Source organism: Amblyomma mixtum, chromosome 9 (genome assembly GCF_055824585.1).
Source record: "Amblyomma mixtum isolate Tamu chromosome 9, ASM5582458v1, whole genome shotgun sequence".
NCBI classification, from domain to species: Eukaryota; Metazoa; Arthropoda; class Arachnida; order Ixodida; family Ixodidae; genus Amblyomma; species Amblyomma mixtum.
The window spans coordinates 117,361,864-117,383,529 of NC_143020.1; the positions used below are offsets into that span (position 1 = coordinate 117,361,864).

General features: G+C 50.2%; 1 pseudogene; it reads left to right on the forward strand.

The window, feature by feature from the left end:
- The first annotated feature begins 478 nt into the window (after positions 1-478).
- LOC149330920 (uncharacterized) lies at positions 479-9,872 on the forward strand (annotated as a pseudogene).
- The last annotated feature ends 11,794 nt before the right edge of the window (positions 9,873-21,666 follow it).

Below are 21,666 nucleotides of genomic sequence, written 5' to 3' on the forward strand. Positions count from 1 at the left end.
AACAAATGAACAAGCAAACAAAAGAAATATTGCCGCGACTGAGTTTGCAACCCGCGGCGGTGCAAACAGATCAGTCTCGCTGGCCTGTACACGAGAGCACTATGCTCTCGCCGCAGCCGATCACCGCCTCGTGCTAAACTGCAACACACTCTCACGCTGTGCTTTGCGCCACGTCGTCTTCAACAACTTCCATCTGTGCACAAGAAACAGGTACGCGGCGTTGGTGTCCACATGCAAAAACTTGCTTTCGAAAAATATTTCGTACTTGGCAGCGCTAAACCACCCGCAATTTTTCGACGAAGACGGCGTGCGTAAAAGGCACTAGCCACGGTCCGGCTTTTTTTCTTTCACCCCAGCAAAGAAGGGAGCGCCCAGGGGAGCCACACAATCAGCGCGCCTTGAACACGCTGGGTGACAAAAGAATAAAGAGAATCTCAGCCGGGGCCCCGAAAAGCTGGGTTCACGTGAGGAGTGGACAATGGGGGAAGGTGAAGGCCTCTCTCTCCCAAACCAGGAAGGAGGAATGTAAGAGGAGAAAGAGGAGCTTGCGCGTCTGTTTTCCCTCGCCGCTCCGAACGCCATTCGCCGAGAGGCGGTCTCATGATTTTCGTGACGTCGTGTGTTCTACACTCCGCGGAGAAGCTGACTTCACAGGTGCAGCACCGAGCGAGCCCTTGTCAGCTCGACGCCTCATGTGAGCCCGCGCTGTCGGCTACATTCATTTGTTTTCCGTGCACACCTGTGGCGTCAGGTTTGGTGTTCTGAAGTGGCAGTGACGGACGCACTCGTCAGCTATGACTGGGTGCAGTGCGCCAAACTGCAGCAATCGCACGGGAAACGGCAAAGCGTTTTACGCAGTGCCATGTGGAATGTCGGCGGCCGAAGTGCGTCGGCGCCTCAAGTGGCTCTTGAGAATGAACCTCTCCTGTGTGCGGCTGTGAAAGGCTTACAGTACTGATAAATAAATAAAAATTTCTAACATGTTTCAAGATCTACCAGTGCCATCACAACCAACATTTGCCTGTTTCGACAGCGAAATCAGAATTGCATTGGTAAAAACATTTCTCATGCGTCGACATTTGTTTACCTTGAACAAATCACTAGTTTTTTTTTCTAACTTACACACATTATCAAATAAGGAACAGGCAACGAAAATCTTGTTTGTCTATATCTTCCACTTAGTGTCCTTTTATGGATACTAGTTTGAGCCTATACCTGTCCCTCGAAGCAGTATTTGTAGCATATCACTGCATTAAAATTGTGGTGGTGGTAGTGGTTTATTTAAAAAAAATAAAAAAGTGAAGCAAAAGAGTGTTGCCGGCCGCGGCAATTGCTATCTAATATCTTAAGCACCCGAGCTGCAGCCGGCGGAAACGAAAGGGAAAGGGAGAGGATAGTGAGGAGAAGTATAGAGGGGAGCGACAGCGAGAAAGGACAGGGTAGAGCTTTGTACACTATTTACAAAATACAAAAGTAATCAAGTTCGCGCCGCTCACGCGCTAATGTCCAAACATTGTCCGAAAATAAGTGCGCGCGAGCGGCCACTGCGCACAATCACTTACACAAGAAGTAAACTGTATGTACATAGCCGCGCGCACGTAGCGTCCTGTCTCGGATTAATCGCGCGCGCGGCACACTGCACTAGCGGCCGGAGTGGGGCGCCCGGCCGCGTATACCGTCCGAGGTAGCACCCACGGAGCGTTCGTGTCACGCGTGCACTACCTGGCGTAGAGCAAGCGGGGAGTCAAGTCCGCCTTCTCGATGAACGCACAGAGGCTCACCATTGTTCTGTCACGGGTGCGCGCACTGCCGCGCGGCCACAGGAGCGCTTCGAGACTGTCCGGGATGATTCCCAGCGCCCTGTAGGCCGCGAGCATCTCGCGACGCGGCACTGCAGAAGCGGTACAGCGAAGGAGCATGTGCTCCAATGTCTCCACAGCGCCGCATTCAGCGCACGCGTCGCTCGACGAAAGTCCGTGGCGCACCCGTCTTTCCCCGGGTCATACGCAGCCGACGCGCACTCGGATGATCATCGCCCGCTGGAGGCGCGACAGTGAGCGCGCGCCGACGAGAGAAATGCGCTCTCCTCGCGCGATGCGAGGGTCCGGGTGTTGCTGACGGAGGTGGTCGTAGATCACCGCACGCACGTCTTCCAGGGCGAGCGGCTCGTCGCTGGGAGGAAGCTGATGTGCGGCGGTGGCGAGCTCGTCGGCTTGCTCGTTGCCGCGGATGCCGCAGTGACCGGGCACCCATTGCACGCGAATACTGCATCTGCGCTACGCGAGGCGCTCAATGCGCTCGCGTAACGCGCACAGCGACGGGGTGCCACGGGCGGGAGTCTGCAGGCGGCTGAGGGCGGCACGGGAATCACACAGCAGAGCACACCTGGGTGGCGGCGGAGTAAGGGTGAGCACCAGGTCCAAGCCCAGGCGAAGACCCAGTAGCTCCGCCGTGGTCGAAGAGCCCAGGTAAGCCACTCTTTGCTGGCGGTGCAGCTGCAGGGCGGGGATGGTGGCCGCTGCGGCGAGCGAGCAGTTTTCGCTCACCACGGAGCCGTCAGTGAACACAAGCAGATGGTCGCGCAGTTGCTCGTAGATGACGGCTCCGGCTAGCTGCTGCACTGCACATTGTGGTGTGCTGCGTTTTCCCGCGATGCCGACAATCTCTCGCTGTACCTCCGTCGTGAGGGGCCAGGGGGAGCAGAGGCCGTAGGGGGGCGTGGCGCGCGTCAGCTGGTCATATTCCTGCAGTGCCGCGCCCATTCTTGAGCGCGGGTAGTGACGAAGGCGCTGCAGGAGTTCCGCGCCGTCTGGTGCGCGGTGAAGGCCGTCAATGTGGTGCAGCGAGCGCTGCGTGGCCTGTAGCTGCAGCGGCCACGCGCCCGCCTCGGCCAGTGTCGCCTCGCATTGCGAGTTTCCGGGTAGACCGAGGCAGGTCGGCAGCGCTTTGCGATGCTGCACCTCCAGTGCCTTCCATGATGGTTTGCGCACCGTGACGAGGGGCAGCGCGTAGAGTATCGACCCTAAGGCTGCGGCGTTGTAGAGGCGCAGCGCAGCCTGCTGAGAAATCCCCTGGCCCCGGGCGGTGAGCTTGTGCACAGCGGCTGTAGTACTCTTCAACTGCTGGCAGGCCGTGGTCGCCGCGGGGCGGAAGGAGAGGCGCTGGTCGATTTCCAGGCCGAGGTACCGCACGGAGCTCTTCCACGGCAGCGGCGTCCCATCCAACGTCAGCGGCGCCAGGCTGGCGCATCTGCGAGCTGCGCAGGCCATGGCTGCAGTCTTCTCCGCGCAAAGCGCCAGGCCGAGGCCCCGCAACCGGTCGCCGATAGCGTCAAGGGACCCCTGGAGGCTGTCTCTCACGCGGGAAGCCTCGCCCGGAGGTCCCAAGCACCACAGAGCGATGTCGTCCGCGGATATGGAGATGTACACGCGGTGCCGGTTGCCTGTGGGCAGACAGCCATGTGGAATGTCGGCGGCCGAAGTGCGTCGGCGCCTCAAGTGGCTCTTGAGAATGAACCTCTCCTGTGTGCGGCTGTGAAAGGCTTACAGTACTGATAAATAAATAAAAATTTCTAACATGTTTCAAGATCTACCAGTGCCATCACAACCAACATTTGCCTGTTTCGACAGCGAAATCAGAATTGCATTGGTAAAAACATTTCTCATTTGTCGACATTTGTTTACCTTGAACAAATCACTAGTTTTTTTTTCTAACTTACACACATTATCAAATAAGGAACAGGCAACGAAAATCTTGTTTGTCTATATCTTCCACTTAGTGTCCTTTTATGGATACTAGTTTGAGCCTATACCTGTCCCTCGAAGCAGTATTTGTAGCATATCACTGCATTAAAATTGTACAGAATTTACAGTCTGCATCTGCAACTTTTTGGTCCTTCACTAGGGCAGGCTCTGCTTACTCTACTGCTGCTTCGAGCCTTCTGTAGTGATGGTTCGAGGCGAAATATAAAGGACAATGAATGTTAACGAAGCGAATTCCATGCAAAGTTTTGCTACATTTCGATGCCAGTCTCACCTGCGTAAACATTTAATTTGCCTATGCAGCCGCTGCGGTGGCTTAGTGGTTGTAGCTCTCGGCTGCTGACCCGAATGACGCGGGTTCGATCCCGACCGCGGCTGTCGAATTTCGATGGAGCCGAAATTCTAGAGCCCATGTACTGTTCCCTGTCACAGCCTGAGTTTCTTTGGGCAGTTAAACCCCCCTAAACCATTTGTCTGCCTATGCTATAAGGTATTGTTCTTATATAAATGCCCTTAAAAACCATCTCACAAGGATTAAGTGAGAGATGTGACGATAGGATAGGCAAAAATCGCATGTAAACAAGTGTCGCAAATCTTGATGCCGCGAATAAATTCAGCTAGAAGACAGCAAATCAGCCTATAACGTCAGCTTTAACAAAATCCAGGAGTCGCGAAATGTTTTGATACTGCGAACTAAGCTGAATCTACGAAGAAGGAGTACAAAAATGCAAAGCGGAACATTAAATTAGTTTTTCCGAGCAATAAGGATGAAGCAGGCAGGAAAACCTAGCACAGTAATCAACAACTATTGCAATTTAATAACTAAGGTGAAACGATAGTGCTTTTCGATAAAAAATGAGGAAAGTTAAATAATATCTACGTGTAAGAGTACTTTCAAGGTCCTTTAAAGATCCGCCCCAGCACTGCATTTAGCAACGGGGTACATTTTGTGAAATGTGTTGGGCAAGCAATTGAGTGTTAATTTTTTCGTTATGTCAGACTCACCTCGTTCAATGCATTGGCGTTGCTTTAGTCTGCTTGCCTACAACAAGTTGCATAATTATTTTAATGTGGTTCTAGAGAGATGCGTTTTCGTATTTTTCGCGCATAACTTGTACAGAACACGCCGCGGTGCTAGTTGTGAAAAAAAAGTAATTCATCGCTATACTCTTTTTGTTCTTAAGACGTGCACGCAGGAAGACAGGATGGGACAGACGCTGCATCATGGAACGGAACTGCTTGTTCTTCTGAAATTACTGGTTCCAGAAAGAAAAAAAAAACTCGCAGGCCGTTTCCAGTCTTTTTTCGTCAGTTTGCCATGATTACGATTTGCTGTTAAGCTTTGGCGATTTTTTTTCGTGCTGTATGCACACCCTCGGCAAACCACAGATTAGTTTTCAGCATTACGTTTAGAAACTTGCCATCAAGTCAATCTATTTAAAGGAGAAAGAAAAAAGCCCAAGCGCCCTACACAGCCAGCTACGCAGCCCTTGTACGTACGAGAAGTGGCTTTCCCGCACAGCTTGGAACATGATGGCGGACCTTCGCCCAACTCTGCTCCCTGCGGGAGCATATAGAGGAACTCTACTAGAAGCCAGCGCTGCGCGCCCGCCGTCGCTCAAAGCAGGCCCAGACTCTCTCTGACATGTCGGGGCGTGCAGCGTGACTCATCCCGTCTCGTCGGCGCCGACGCGGGCCCTTCCTCCTCCCTGTCTTCACCGTCGGCTAGGACACCCGCGGCGCTTCTCCGGCCGCCCGTTCGTGTCTCAAGCCTTCAACGGCCGGCGCCTCTCGACCATTGGTCTAATTTGAACGGTGGCCAGTGCTGTGACCTGATTGGAGGATTTGAACGGCTGGCTGCCGCAACCGAGAGCGGCGGCTATAAAAACGGAGCCGCGCTGAGTCCGAACAGCAGACGGGCAGCAGAAGAGCCATAACGCCGGAGCTACTCTCGCCGCCGGGGCCGCCCTAGTTCGTTGTACTAGCGCGTGGTGCTCTTGGCCCTTCTATCATGTAAAAGCCCTTGTACATAGTGTACATAAAAGTCATTTGACTCACCGTCGCCTCGACTGTTTCCTGGCTCGGACTCCCAGTCCCAACAACGCCCATTATACAAAGTAACGAAGACGATAATCCTTGCAAGGCGGTCAGAAGTTTCTCCTGAATATAAACAGTGAAATGAGCAAATATTTATTAAATGTTGTTCAAATGTGATATAAAACACGTTCAAGGTAATTGCGGCAAACTGCATTTGGCGAATGCGAAAGCATTGACGCCTCCACGGCCCTCTTTGTCTCGCTTTTATACTCTCTGCTCTTAATTAGAATCGCAATGGCCTTCATTAAGACATTATATAGCTACATAACTAACACTGTTGTAAACGATTAATCATCCTCATTGATTGCGGTTATCAACTGCAATCACTTTGTTTTGCATTTTTCTTCATCACCTTAATCAATCCTATTCACTCTGATTACGCCCATTTTCATCTGAATCACGCATTTTCATTTTCCAAATTTGGCGCCATTGCTGCTTTCCAGTCCACCTACTATATCTCCGTCCAGCATATTCGACCGTCCAACGACACTTGCTCCTGATTAATTAACTAAATACCCTATGTCAGTCAAACTTTAATGTTCCATTAATTTATTTATTTATTTACAGAATACCTGCGTCGCCTTGAAGGCATTATCGCAGGGGAGACAGTTTCAACACAACGTATTCATTTTCACACAAAAAGCAACAAGAACATTAAGCGAAGTTAACATCAAAGTAAGACAAAACAATAAGTGAACATTATTAAAGGTAACAGAAATCTTGAACAATAGAAGGAAAGGATTAGATTGTCAGGAATACAGTCGACAGTAAAAATCGTGATTATCAAAGACTGAAACACACTCTTCGGCAGCAAGTTCCAGACATCCACAGTTTGTGGAAAGAATGATTTAGAAAAACTGTTTGTGTTAGTACTGTATTCGCGCACCTTCTTGGAGTGGTCGTGCCGCGTCGAAACGTATGTTGGTTCCAAAAGGTAGTTACTGCTATCAATTCCTGTTTGATTATAGAAGATGCGGTGGAAGAATTTAAGTCTCCAATTTTTTCTTCTGATGTTTAACGGTTCCCAGCCCAGCAGTGATTCTTTGTGTTGTATCGGCCGCTGTGTCATTGTGCGGGCTACACACTGCGCAAGCGTGAAGTTTTCTTTGTACCTCGCCATGTCCCCCCTTTCCATTTCCCCTCTCCCCTGGAATAATATATAATCACCCTCTGTTGCAATAAACGTTGGTTTTCGCTTGTCTCGTTCCCAGGCGTGTACGCTCGTTCCGTTCCTGCCGTGGCCTATAGGCCGCGGCTATGTTACAGTGGCGTCGGGCCAAAACGACACCCACGCTGTCAAGGCAGACCAAGACGCTCCGGCCCTGAAGACAGCACTGCCAGCGACTTCCATGGCCTTCCAGATGCTCCCGAGCTTCGATGAAAGCACAGATAAGTGGAAGCCGTACTTGATCAAAGTGGAGGCGTATTTCGAAGCAAATGGCATCGTTGAGTCAAGTAAGAAGAGAGCACTTCTTGTGGCTGCACTGAGCACGCAGACTATTCAGATCCTTGCCGGAAGGGTGGCTCCTCAGGCGCCGAACTCTTTGAGTTATGATGAAGTTATCAAAGCCCTGAATGAATACTATGACCCAAAACGGAATGAAATTTCGGAGAGCTACAAATTCTTCAGTCGTTGCCAACTGGAGGGAGAATCTATTCAGGCTTTCCGCGTCGAGATCCGCCGCATCGGAGACAACTGCAACTTCGGCAGTTGCCTTGACAGGATGATCCGAGATAGAATTGTCTGCGGTGTACGCTCAGATGCAGTACGGAAACAACTCCTGGCAAAGAAAGAGTTAAAACTAGACGAAGCCGAAGCGATAGCGATAGCTGCTGAAGCCGCGGAAAACGATGCGAAAAAAATTTCTCCAGAAGTAACACCACTACTGAAAATGCAAGCGCTACGCCGGCCAACACCGAGACAAAGCGCCGAAAATGCAGCGTGTCGGCAATGCGGCAGATGTGGAAGCTTGAAGCATGACGCTAACAGCTGCAGCTGGGCCAAATCGCGCTGTTATCACTGTGGTCAACGTGGACATCTCGCAAAAATGTGTCCCAATCGCCGTGACAAGCTACTGGGGGCTGCTGCACCTGCGCCTCGTGGCCAAACATTAACAGTGCAAGAAACCACTTCGGAAGATTGCTATGAAAATGCTCATATCTGGACTTTGCTGTCGGCGCGAACGAAGTGTCTCGAGCCGCCACTTCGCCGCACATTCAGTTGGGGCGGTGTAGAACTGGCAATGGAAGTAGACACAGGATCACCAGTATGCGTCAAAGCGCGACAGGTTTTCGATAAGCATTGCAAACACTGGCCAAAATTGAAGCCTTCACATCTGAAACTTTCGTGCTACGCTGGAAGGCTGCCTGTGTTAGGCGAGCTTCAGCTAGTTGTTGCGCACCAAGGTGTGTCAGTTGAATGCACACTCATAGTGCTAGACTGCAACGGACCAAGCCTGTGCGGGCGAGACCTATTAACCCTGCTGGATAGAGCTGGAGTTCCGGTACTGCAAGTCAGTAGAGGTGAAGTGCCAGTGGCGGGAGAAGCCATCAGCCGCATCAATGCCTTACGGAGCAACTACGAGGATGTATTCTCGGAGGAACTGGGCCTGATTAAGGGACCCCCAGCCAGCTTGGTGCTGAGGGACGGTGCAGTTAGCAAGTTTGGCAAGGCAAGACCGCTTCCGTACGCGCGCCGCGACAAAGTGGGAAAAGAGTTGGATCGGCTAGTGTCGCTAGGCATAATATCTCCCATAAAACATTCGGACTGGGCGACCCCCATAGTACCAGTGCTTAAAAAAGATGGCACAGTGCGGATTTGCGGGGATTTTAAAGCCACCTTGAATCAGGCTTGTGCACTTGAGCAGTATCCCCTTCCGGTGATTGAAGACATGTTCGCGTCGTTAAGCGGTGGTGAAGTTTTTAGTACACTCGACCTGAAAGACGCCTACAACCAGGTGCCACTAGACGAAGCTTCACGCAAGCTGTGCGTGATTAATACGCACCAAGGGCTCTTCTGTTACAACAGGCTGCCGTTCGGCATTTCCTCTACTCCTGCTATATTTCAAAGGAAGATGGACACCATTCTAGCGGGCCTTCCTGGAGTTCAGGCATACTTAGATGACGTGCTTGTGTCTGAAAAGGCGGGAGACAACGGAGCTCGGCTGAAAACTGTGTTGCAGCGATTTCGAGAGCACGGCGTAAAGCTGCGATACGACAAATGCAATTTCAGCCAGCCATCGGTTACTTATCTGGGACACCGTATCGATCGTCTCGGTCTTCACCCAACGGAAAAGAACGTGGAAGCTATCATGGAAGCACCGAGCCCTCGTAACGTGAGCGAGCTGCGTTCGTTCGTCGGAATGATAACATTTTATTCAAGATTTCTGCCGAACATATCAACCGTGTTGTCCCCGTTATACCAGTTACTGGAAAAGAATACGCGATGGCAGTGGAACCACCCCCAGGAAACAGCGTTCGTCAAGGCCAAACAGTGCCTCAAGGATGCCGAAGTGCTTGCCCATTTTGACCTGTTAAAGGAGCTGAAGCTAGAGTGCGACGCTTCGCCACACGGCATTGGCGCAGTTGTTTCACACAGTAGGCAGCGTCCACAGACCGATCGGATTCCGTTCAAGGACTCTAACTAAAGCCGAGCGGAATTACTCGCAACTGGAGCGTGAGGCGCTGGCACTAGTTTTTGGAGTCACCAGATTCCGAGACTATCTGTTGGGCCGTGAATTCACCTTGGTTACAGATCACCAGCCTCTCCTTGGATTGCTAAGACCCGACCGCCCGACACCCTCTATGGCTGCAGCCCGCATTCAGCGTTGGGCACTCTATCTCGGAGGATATCGGTACAAACTTCAGTACACTCCCGGAAGACAACTGCTGAACTCGGACGCCCTCAGCAGGCTCCCTCTGCAGTCACCCGGTCCTAGTATGGATCCCCAAGAGCCGCACGAGTACGTTTTTTCTTTGGAAAGCCTGGACGAAAGCACCGTTACGACACGAGAACTGAAGGAACTCACAGCTGTCGACTCGACACTAGATCGCGTCAAATATTACGTGCTACACGGTTGGCCGAAAAGCTTTAAAGGCCTTGAGCCGTGCCTGGCGGTATTTTTTGACCGTCGACTTGAGTTGTCCCTGGCACATGGGTTAATTTATTGAGGACATCGAGTGGTTATACCTGCCGGTGCACGAAAACGATTGCTGCAGCTGCTGCATGACACCCACCAAGGGTCTTCGCCGATGAAATCCATTGCGCGATCGTTGTTTTGGTGGCCAGGCCTTGACCGAGAGATTGAGGAAATGTCGGCTCAGTGCAAGAATTGCGTCGACAATTTGCCCATGCCGCCAGCCGCTCCACCAGCAAGCTGGCCACAAACGTTTGAGAAGTGGTCGCGCATCCATGTGGATTTTGCCGGACCGATAGAAGGCAAGATGGTGCTTGTGCTAATCCATTCGCACACCAAGTGGATAGAAGCAATCCCTCTGAAGCACGCTACCACGACAGCTACAATCCACTGTTTGCGGGACATATTCGGCCGATTTGGCGTGCCAAGAACGATCGTTTCCAATAACGGAACACAATTCACTAGTCGTGAATTTGCAACATTTGTCGAGAACAACAACATATCCCACGTTAGGACCGCCCCCTTCCACCCGCAAGCTAACGGGGCTGCCGAAAGAGCAGTCCGAACGGTGAAAGATGGTCTCCGGAAGTTGAGGCCTGGCAAATTGGAGCACAAACTTATGCGTCTACTGCTCAATTACAGAAGGACGCCCCAGAAGAGCGGCAAGTCGCCATCAGAGATGCTTCTAGGATACCAGATTAGATCGCGCCTGGATACGTGTTTCCCGAAGGGTAGTGGAGACGCACCGTTGGACAGCCAGGAGTGGCTGCCCCAACTAAAGAGCCGTGTGCACGTTCGCAACTATGGGACAGGAGACAAATGGATACCAGGGCATGTGAAATCTACTTCTGGGACCACAATGGTTACAGTAGAAACACCTGGAGCAATTGTCCGGCGGCACGTGGACCAGGTACGTCTTCGGCATGCAGGAAAGCAGTCACCCGACACTGCGGAAGAGGCACACCCCGACGGCGCTACAGAAACGCAGTCATCCGACACTGCGGAAGGCGCGCGCCCGGACGGCGATACATTCAAGCCAGAGGAATCTGCATCACAGCTCGATATGAGACTGGAAGGATCTACTTTGCCGCCTGCAGTTGGGTATCATCATGCTGACGGCGCATTCCCGGCACTTCCGTCATCCGGAGCAGTAGTGCCAAGCGAACCCGCTCAAGCCTTACGACGCTCGACGAGGACGAGGAAACCAGTTGACCGATTTTAGGAGGAAGAAGTGTTGTATCGGCCGCTGTGTCATTGTGCGGGCTACACACTGCGCAAGCGTGAAGTTTTCTTTGTACCTCGCCATGTCCCCCCTTTCCATTTCCCCTCTCCCCTGGAATACTATATAATCACCCTCTGTTGCAATAAACGTTGGTTTTCGCTTGTCTCGTTCCCAGGCGTGTACGCTCGTTCCGTTCCTGCCGTGGCCTATCGGCTATGTTACACTTTGGAAGGGGTTATAGCTATTTGATACGAAGCGTGCAGCCTGATTTTGGAGTTTTTCTATTGCTTATCACTCTTCAAACACATTTCAATCTATTTCAGACTTGATTTTAAATCATTTACCTATATTCCACTACTCTGCCATCCCCGGTTGTTGTCCCGTCCTCATTATATTGACGTCCACGCTATTTCGACTATTTTTCGACATTTTTGGCTCTAATAACTAAGCATGCTATCGACATCAAATTTCTTGCGCCCCATCTTCACATCGTTCTCTTTCGATTGCAACCATTCGTTTGATATTACCTATTCTCAGAACGCCACAAGCGCTGCCAAGACGTTTCTATGACACGACCCCGTCGACACAGCCAAGTAATGGTTTAGCATTAAGACGATCTACCAAATGTGGCTGTTCATGCTTACGAAGTCGGAAAAGTAGCCATAAACTCGCATGTCGGCACGCAAGTCGAGAGTATGTCAGAAATGCTGGTAAAAATGGCGCCCTTCAAATCGAAAATGCGGTATAGATGCCTCATCTGACTGAGAGCAACGAATTGACCATATGCTACTGGTTAGGAAGTTGCAACTGAAAAAAGGTGCATGTTTTTCTGCGAGTGGAATAGGAACGAGAGTATCCATGCACGGGCGAATGAGCTGTGGTGATTTCAGTAGGTCGCGAATGGCAGTAAGGCTAACGTCATTAAATTTATCCGTATGGAACCTCCCTAATCAACCACTTAAAGCTGCACTAAAGAGGAGCCCGAAATCGTTTTTTTTTTAGCGTGGGAACTCGATCTACACTCTCCAAGCATTCTTAGAAACGCTAATCAGCATCCCGTGTGGCTGATTTCCCTATTAAATCTAATTAAACATCCCGACTACCGCCCTTCTTTTTTACTCTCCTTCGAAAAGAGGAGTCAGCCAACGTGTAGAGATCTTTTCCGCCAGTCGCGACTCGGCTTCGCTATCGCTTTTATTTTGTTTCGTAGGTTTCCGTGAATAAATAGCTGCAGTCGCAGACACCATAGCCCCAAATGAAGCCCACATAAATAAATAGACGGACTCTTTGCTTTCGCGGATATCTAAGTATCACTCCGCCGATGTCAGAGCGGCAAGCCGCCACACGGCTGGCTGAAAGGCGCTCCACGCGTTGGCCGACTCCTTTTTTCGGAGGCAAGTTCAAACAAACAAACACAAAAGGCGAGATCTGTGACGAGAATTGGCCGCACAGGACATTAATTCAAAGTTTCTAGCAATGCTTGGAGCGTGCAGATGGAGCTCCCGTGTCGAAAATACGAACTCAGAATGCTCTCTAGTGCACCTTTAATGACATTAAATTAGCCCGTATAGCACGGGTATTGGACACAGCTGTCACACTGTCATTTTGGGTTCCCATCAAGTCGGTTAATTTATCGTTGTAACAGCACACAAAGACCAAGGACGAAGTAGTACAGGACTTTACAAGCACTGCGTCTGAAACATGGGCGTCTGGCTTAAACTTTCGCTCTTGCATCACCTTTTCACCCGGGTCATCACTGCCGTGCTGCAACAACTATGAGAAGCTTCCGAAGCCTGACGTTTATTTTGATATTAATTTACAAAGCAGTTTCTGGTCACTCAATGTGCATTTATGTAATGAATATAAACGCATTCGTTTTTAATAAGATCAACAGGCTGAGGCACGCAACTGTTTGTCAATCTGGACCACTATGGGGAAAGAAAGAAAGAAGGAAAGAAAGAAAGAAAGAAAGAAGGAAAGAAAGAAAGAAAGAAAGAAAGAAAGAAAGAAAGACAGAGAGAGAAAGAAAGAGAGAAAGAAAGAGCTGCTGCGATCTCTTCGGATCCACCCGAATTCAACGGTTAGGAAATACCACAAACACCGAAGAGACCTCCAATCGGTGTTGAAACATATATGGTTCAGAACAGCTACCTACTGTTATGCGCGGGGGAAGACAGCAACTTATTGAAAGAACACCGAAGGCGTATAGTGTATGTTTTTTTTAGTGATATTTTATACAATGCATATGTGCAATATGATATTTTATACAGCAAGTGACATTTTGTACAGTGCACAAACGGAGCAAAAAGTCCCACAGGACACACAAGAATAACATCCAGCACGGCACCATTCTACTCCGGTGAAACGAGCACGTCCTTCAAGCGCAAGAAATGCCTGATGCGACGCAGACAAGGATCTGGCAAGTAACACAGGTGCATCTTCCCGTAACCTGTGCTATTACTCTCAATGGAGTCCTGCACAACGCCTGCGAGTCGCATGAACTCTGTGAAGTCTTGAAGTTGGAGCACGCACCGGGATATCAGTTGCTTTGCTTCAGCTTCCTCAACGAACGCCGTCGCCTGAACCTCGTCTACCAAGGTCGGAGAGGTGGAGATCTGCTCAAAAGCCTCCGCAGTGTGCTTCAAACGGGAGCCGGTGACGAAGCGAGCAGCGCGCTTCGCCAAGGCTCGGTTCCTGCGCAAGACGTCTTGGATGTCCAGGCGCTCTCCCATCCTCTCATCACCGTTATAGTAAAACCTAAGGCGCTGCAGGGAGTAGTTATTCGCAAGCTCCGGCTTTGAAAGGTCCGTGATGAACGCAGTGAAGGCTTTGCCGTCGTCGGGAAGTGACAAATAACAGGAACGCAGAGCTCGGCTTCGGTGGAAAAGGCCGGCCAGCGGTGCCAAGTCATAGCCACACCTATTGGGGAAGAAGACAGCAAGGCTTCTGATGCTCAGATTTCGGCATACGGCTTCGCATATAGCGGGACCACACAGATTCCAGCCCTGGGTACAGCACGCCCATTCCAGACATAGCACCAGACGTTCGATGGAAGTCGCTCCCTGGATAAACTCAACGATGGGCAGTGAGGCTGGCTCTGCTTCACCGACAACGCACAAAAGCGAGTACACTCGTAGCGTCACGCGCGTGAGGCTGCGAGGCAAGGTCATTGTGTGCGTATGGTTTTGGAGCAGGCCGAACGGCAAGGCGGGAGGGGCCCAGCTGTACGGACAGGGGCCTCTGCCTAGGTAGTACACGAAGGATTGGCTGTTGACAACGACTCTGTCTTGTAGGCCGCATTCAGAGATGGTTCTGCAGATTTCCCATGTATGGCTGCCGAGGTCTGCAAGGATGACCTTCTTGAGCGACCTGTTGGCGGACACCGCTCGACAAAAATTCTGGCACTGTGACAGACTAAAGCACCACATTGAAAATCTCAGTTCCGTTATGGACGTCTCGTTCTCGAGAAGAGCGGAGATCCAGGGATTTACATGGTCGTCGTCATTCAAGTGGAGAATCCTGCACCGAAGGCACTCCTGCTCTCCATTGTTGTCGGCCTCTTCTTCTTCTGCATATTCACGACCGACTTCGCAGTCATCGTCACTCACGTTGTACGTGAGGCTGAAGTACCTGAGCGTCTTGTTGGTGTGGAGAAGCTGTTTTATTGCAGAGGCGTACTCCAACCTGAGTGTGCGCACCTCTAGCTTAAGTCTAACCAGCACCTTGTGAGTAGCCAGGGCATCGCAGATAGTGAAGACGTCCATGTCTGGACCATATTTAGCGTCCTTTATAAACACCGATCTCAGAGTTGTATTCATCGTCAGATACGCTCCAAGAGCGACATGCGGGTTTTCTATTCCGCCGGGTGCACCGCTACCGTTGAGAAACCTCGATGTGATTGACAGGTCGGTAATGCTCCTGTTTCGGAACAGCCCTGCCAGGAAAGTGCCGTTGGCCTCAGGCCACACAAAAACATCCAAAGCGTTAAGCGTCTTCAAGGTAGCAGTTCCCGCGAGCAGAGGCGCAATATCGGCAATCAAGTGACTTTTTGTTTTTGTGTCCACAAACAGGTCGAGTGATTCCAGCCGTGTCAAGGAAAGTATAGCCTCTGCAAGGGCGCCGGAGATAACCACATACGCTATCAAATCCAACGAGATCCTCTTCAGTCCTAGCGCGTCTCGAATTGCGAGGCACACGAGTTCTTCATTGGCGGCGATGATTTCGTCATTGATGGTGACTTCCGCAACGCAGTGGTGCTTCGTGAGCAGATGGTACAAAAGTGTCGCGGCCTGCCGCTTGTCTTTCAGTGTGGCCGGCCGGCTCGCGAATCGGTCGTCGCTCGCCCTAAGCAGGGAGAGCTGGGATGCAGCGTCCTCTTCTAATTCCAGCCGGACGGCCCAGAAGAAACTGTTCCAAGCTTTCAAGTCGGCTACGATGTGGCACAGATGGCCTTCCCGGCTCGTGCATGGTCGACGATGGTCGACTCTTAGACCGGCGTACCCACTGCAGACACCGTCTATCTCTTCCAGTGGCAGTGATGGTGCCTTGGGCGCCTCTGTGCCTTTGGGTGCCGTCATGTTTTCGCGCACCGCCACGCCTGCTGGATCCTTTACGTCTGAGGGCACGTCGACTTGAGCGGGAACTTTTTGTTCAGGGACCTCAGCCTCCTCGGGAACCTCTACGTTTTCGGGCGCCTCCAGATTTTCGCGCTCCTCGACTCCTGCGAGCTCCTCGTGGTCGGCTGGTGCTTCGTGGTCGACTGGTGCTTCGTGGTCGACTGGTGCCTCGTGGTCGACTGGTGCCTCGTGGTCGACTGGTGCCTCGTGGTCGGCGGGTACCCCGACATCGGCGGGTACCTCGACATCGGCGGGTACCTCGACATCGGCAGGCACCTCGACGGCATCTCGCGCTTGCTCGTCTTCGGGAATCACAGCTATCTCAGGAACCTGCACCCCCAGAGGAACCTGAACCTCTTCGGACGCCGCTACCGTTTTGGGCACCACAAGGTCCACCCCATGGTTCATGTTGATGGCACCGCTTTCACTTTCGGGCTTCAGATTGGGCATCGTGGAAGCGCGGGCACTGCGGGAACTAGCCTGCAAGCAAAGCACGGCGGGATTAGAGATGTGAAGGCCTGAAAAACACACTGCAATTTTAGAAAAAAAAACGGTTTTTTTTCGTTTTTTTCAGACGACAAAAAATGGAAAGAAACATCGAAAATTTCGCAGTGCAATTTCAAGGTTCTATGATTTCTTGCTTTCAGTTTAGGTTTTTGTTTTTGCTTTGAAAACCATAACAGTTTGCATTGTTGAACGATTGGAGAGCAGTCGTCATCGCCGGTGCCAGGTAGTGCTATTAAAACGTTTGTGCTGCGAGTACGCGGGTTGTAGGCAAGGTGACATATAAGATCCAGGCTTGACTTAAAAGGTCACGTTTCCGAAACGTCCATACAAGGATTCGCAACAGGCTTTTAGGGGAACGTGTTCGAAAGCTCGTGTATAAGCAGTCGAACCTAGCTGTGGACACAGCTTCAATACATGCTGCTGCGCGTAGTGCCGCATCCAGCGGCAATGACTCTGAATCCGATATGGAGTGACTTATAGATCAGTTTTCATGTTCCCTTTGTAGGTGCAATTGAACAAGTAGTTCGTTCCACAAATACGATATTTATATCTCGATATGCCCCTGGAGTGCAAATCATTATTTATCTTCTTGGTGCAATAGAACAAGAAGTTCGTTTCAGAATATGACATCTATAACTGCATATTCGACTCAACTTCGGAGCATTATTATTGATCGTTGTGCTGTTGCAAATAAATCTGTTTTTAACACGCTTTGCAAAATTTCCAATTTTTCATGGAAAAATCCCTGAAAAGAATGGGTTTTTTCATGCCATTCAAAATTACTTGAAATTTTACATCTCTAGGCGGGATATATATGAGGCCTTTGGTGGAGCGCAAATGACGCGACACGCTATCTACTGTTCTAGCCTAGGCAGTGACATGAGAGCGCATAGCATGATGAATGTAAAGCACGCATGATGCTTGCTTCACAGGAAAGCGTCAGCAGTGCCGTTGGAGCAGGTCGCAAGAGAAATACTGCATTCACCTGTTTACTCAAATGGGCGTGACCCACAACGGCGACGTAGGAATGTAGGGCTGCTTGGAAAACATGTTGCAGTGACAATCCGAAACATATGACAAGCTAAGGGTTTTCTTAATCCGCTCAGGGTCTCGTGCCCCTACCCTGAACACTGGCGCTGTCCCTTGCAGCGAAAACATGACATCGATGGTGTCACGTGCAAACCATTTAACTTACCACATAAGGTACGAAAATAGAAAACTTGAGAGGAGACCTAAAAGGGGTCTCAAATATCTTTTTTTAGGAAAGTAGATTAACTCGCTCAATCACTACGTTTTCTCGTCATGAACCCTTGAGCCAAACAACGCACCGCTACATGGAGCAGAAAGCCCACAAAAGCGCGTGAATGTTGGCGAGTCCTTGCCGGCCGCTTTTGCATCCTCGCGCCCCCCTCCATCCCAAGCAGTGGCGTAATTATGTTCACAGATGGACATTAGTTAGATTTTTTTTCAGGAATCACGCAGCTAGCGTGGCCGCTGCCATTAAGCAGCGTCCCGCCGGAGGGTCAGGAGCATCGCTCGCCGGGGAATTCGCACTCAAGGAGAGTCGACTTTTGGGCGGACAAGAAGTGACGAGAGGAACGGAAAATGCGCGCGGACGCTGAAATTGAGATTTTGACTGCAGATAACAAAGAGTCTACAAAACAAAATAAAAAAAATTCATGCTGGAAAATATTAGCGAAGCGGCGTCGTTATCATCCAAGGAGTACCGCACTTTTTCCCAGAGCCCGTTTAAGTAGCGCTTCCAGGGTATGACGCGAGAGCTTAATGGGTCCTCTCAGCGGCTAGGGCTCCTCCTCGCGTATCACTTCACGGACACGGACTCTGTTTGTTCTTTCAGCATCGTTCACAGCATCAGCCTGAGTACGCCTATGCATAGATGCAGCGTTAAAAGAGCGCAAGTGGGCAGAGTGGGTGAGAGAACAAACGCGGGTTATTGACATCCTAGTCGAAATCAAGAGGAAGAAATGGGTTTGGGCAAAGCATGTAATGCGAAGTCAAGATAACCCCTGGTCTTTAAGGGTAACGTGGTGGATTCCAAACGAATGCAAGCATAGCAGGTGACGTTAGGAAGTTAGGTGGGCGGATGAAATTAAGAAGTTTGTGGGATACGATGGCCGCATCTGGTGAAGGACAGGGTTATTTTGAGCGACATGGGAGAGGCCTTTGCCCAGCTGTGGGATACAGAAGTTTCGTTGTTGAAAAATAACAGTCGGCCTTACATAACATCACCACTTTAAAACAGCAGACTGAAAAATATGCCCTCTGGAACTGGTAAAACAACGCTATGGAGAAGGAGGACAGCAAAGAACAGACACCGCCGCTCCTTCAGACAGCAATTCTATAGTTGCGTTGTCCTCGTCCCGTAGTTCAGTTTCGGCTTTTTGCTTTGCCACCAATTAGCGGTACAGTACGCACACTTCAAGCCCTGTCGCACGTAGTCAAGACAGCAGTAAAACGAAGTGCAGTTAGCAGTGTGCACATGTATATACAGGGTGTGGCACGTAAGACATCACACAATTTTTTAAAACTTGGGTTATAATAGCGCTTTTTTCGGAATAGCATTGTCAGCGGACTAGTGCATCAGAATACAACTAAGAAGTGGTAACTAGCAGGCTAGTTGACTAATGTTGGTTACGGTGGGGTACAGGCTTCTGAACAACTAAGCATCTCCACAGTAATAGTTTAAAAACATTCATGTGACAGCCAAACTTTTATTCTACGTGACATTCACTGGCACCTTGCTCTCTTTGAGAAAGCATGTCTTAAAAGCCCCTCTCGTATAATGCCGAAGTGCTCACGATTTAACTTGCATCCCACTGTTCAGAAGTGGATCGAAGATATCCAAGCCAGCTGTCAGCAGTTGGCCCATGCTAACTCTTACTTATCCTGCCTTTGTTTTTTTTTTTGGAATCTCAAGCAACCCCAAAAGTATTGTCATTGGGTCTTCCCTTTTAATGTACTGGCACTGATAGTGGCCATTACCCGCATTAAGCCGTTGTCTGTGTGTCTTAAACCGGTTTTTTGGCCGGCTGCTTACCTGCCCACCTCGTAAGGTGGTACCTCAATTAATCGTGAAAGGCTGCTTGGGAAGAGCAACCCAAGTCCCACCAGTGACAGCACCTGCCATCGAAGGGCAGTGGCGCACTGCTCGACCGCTGCACCACTGCGTCACGGGTGCTAGGAAGACTCCCAGGGATCTACGAGTGTAGAGGATGACCAATTCCGCATACATGGACATTAAGCAATTATCGCTTCTCGAAGAACTGCCATGCGTGAACACTGGATCTGAACACCGTAATCGAAGTGAACACGGAAATGCTCGCGCACCTAATTATTATTTCGCCTAACTGTGCAAATCAACTGTCATTTCTTCGTTGCATTCATTAATGACCTTTCTTTCAGTGCGCCATTTGACTAGACCTCATTGATTACCGTGTGGTCTCAATCCTGCAATCAATACCAACGTCCCAACCCTTCGAAACAACCTTCTGCATGCTCGAGGATAGCTTATTTGCCACTGTTAATAGGCCTGTACTAATAGTTTTTATGGTCAGCATAACTACATTTTGTCTACTTATAAGGCCTTGACAAAAGAGGGATACGTGCATATTTGTTAAGATAACCAGCCATCGATGCTGCCATCTAACATGGTCCGATCATATTAATTCTAGTACAAGATCCCATATTCTAATTGGTACACAAGGATAGGGAATTGAGGGGCTCGTATCAATAAATATATGAAGAACGCAACATTCAGTCAAGCCGGGAAGACCACAGGGGAGTATTTGTGTTTTAAAAAAAGTAGAAACATTCTGTGCTTTCCTTGGCTTCAATGGCCGCCGGCTCTCTTTTTTCATACCCAGTTCAGGAGATCTACGCTGTGACATCTCTTGAGCATCCCCTGCTGAGATTCTCGATTTCAAAACTCTCTGCACAAACCCAGCTGACCTATGCTAATGCCGTATATGACTCAGGCCTTACTTTGCTGAAGTCCTGGCTTCAGTTCAATACCAAGCTGCTTATTCTTTCTTGAAGCTCCACTGCCACAAATGCACGTAGAACCCTGTTGAAAATTCCAGCAAAAGTCATGTTGGAGAAAACGGTGGGCCGAATGGAAGTGTTGGTTTCCATGTTGGAGAAAACGGTGGGCTGATTGGAAGTGTTGGTTTCCACGCTGGGTGCTGTTGGAGCGAATGGGAGAGATGTTGGATGCACTAATGGCGACTTTGGGCCACCCTGGATTGAGTGGAAATTGTGGTGGCTGCACTGGCACTTTCAGTAAACAATATTGGGCTGAATGGAAACCACGCTGGACACTTCAGTGAACACGGTGGGACGGGATGGGCTTGGTGGTATCCATCGTGATTATCTCGGTGGGCCTGGCAGGCAACACTGGACTATGTGGAAACCACGGTGGGAGCCTATGGATGTGTACAGTCGCGAGCAAAAAATATTAGCACAGATCACTGGCGATCAGAATTCGTATATCTCACCACGCGGCGCTGCGGTAGGCAGAACTGCCTAACGGGCCGTTTCCATGTTTGCAGCCTAGGGGGGGGGGGGGGGGGGGGGGGGGCGGCAGGAAGTAAGCTTTATCAAGCGTGCACCGCCCGAGCGTTGAAGTGCCAACCCTACGTGACTGTGCTTGCGGAATTTATTTTGGCTCGGTTATCATGAGCACAGATGGCTTCTTTTTATTACTGTTTTTTTATGTCCGCGATGGTTTGTCAAAAGGAACTCGCGGGAACAATAGATGATAGCGCTGCTTTTAGTCAGCAGTTTTGCTGTCCGTGGCAGTCCGCTAATTTGCTGTCCGTGGCAGTCCGCAGTAATTTTACTGTCCGTGGCAGACCCCCTTAATACTGTAGAATGGGAACGGCCCGGCACTCCCGTTATCAGCCTCTCCGCCACCCGCAGTGCCAGGCGTTGTCATTCCGGCGCTCTGGTGTTCCGTAATGTGTGCTAATCTTTTTTACCCACGACTGTACCTACTTGTTTGGCATGGCACAAACCATGGCTGTATTTGAATGGCCGATGCTGGGCAGCAGATACTGCATATGCATGTGCCTATATGGTTGACAAAATGAAACTCATCAATGCACTAACAATCTCAGTGGGTCAAATCCATCAAACGTACAGTCTTTGTCAAAAGTAACCAGGCTGCATGGTTTGCTTCTAGCTCGTACAGCGGATCCCTCACAGCTTCCCTGAAGCTGGAATGGTAGCTAAAGGTAAGGGCTGAGGGTCTTATTACCTTCCAACACGTTTTGATCCTTAGGAATAACACAAGGGCTCCTCTATACAAG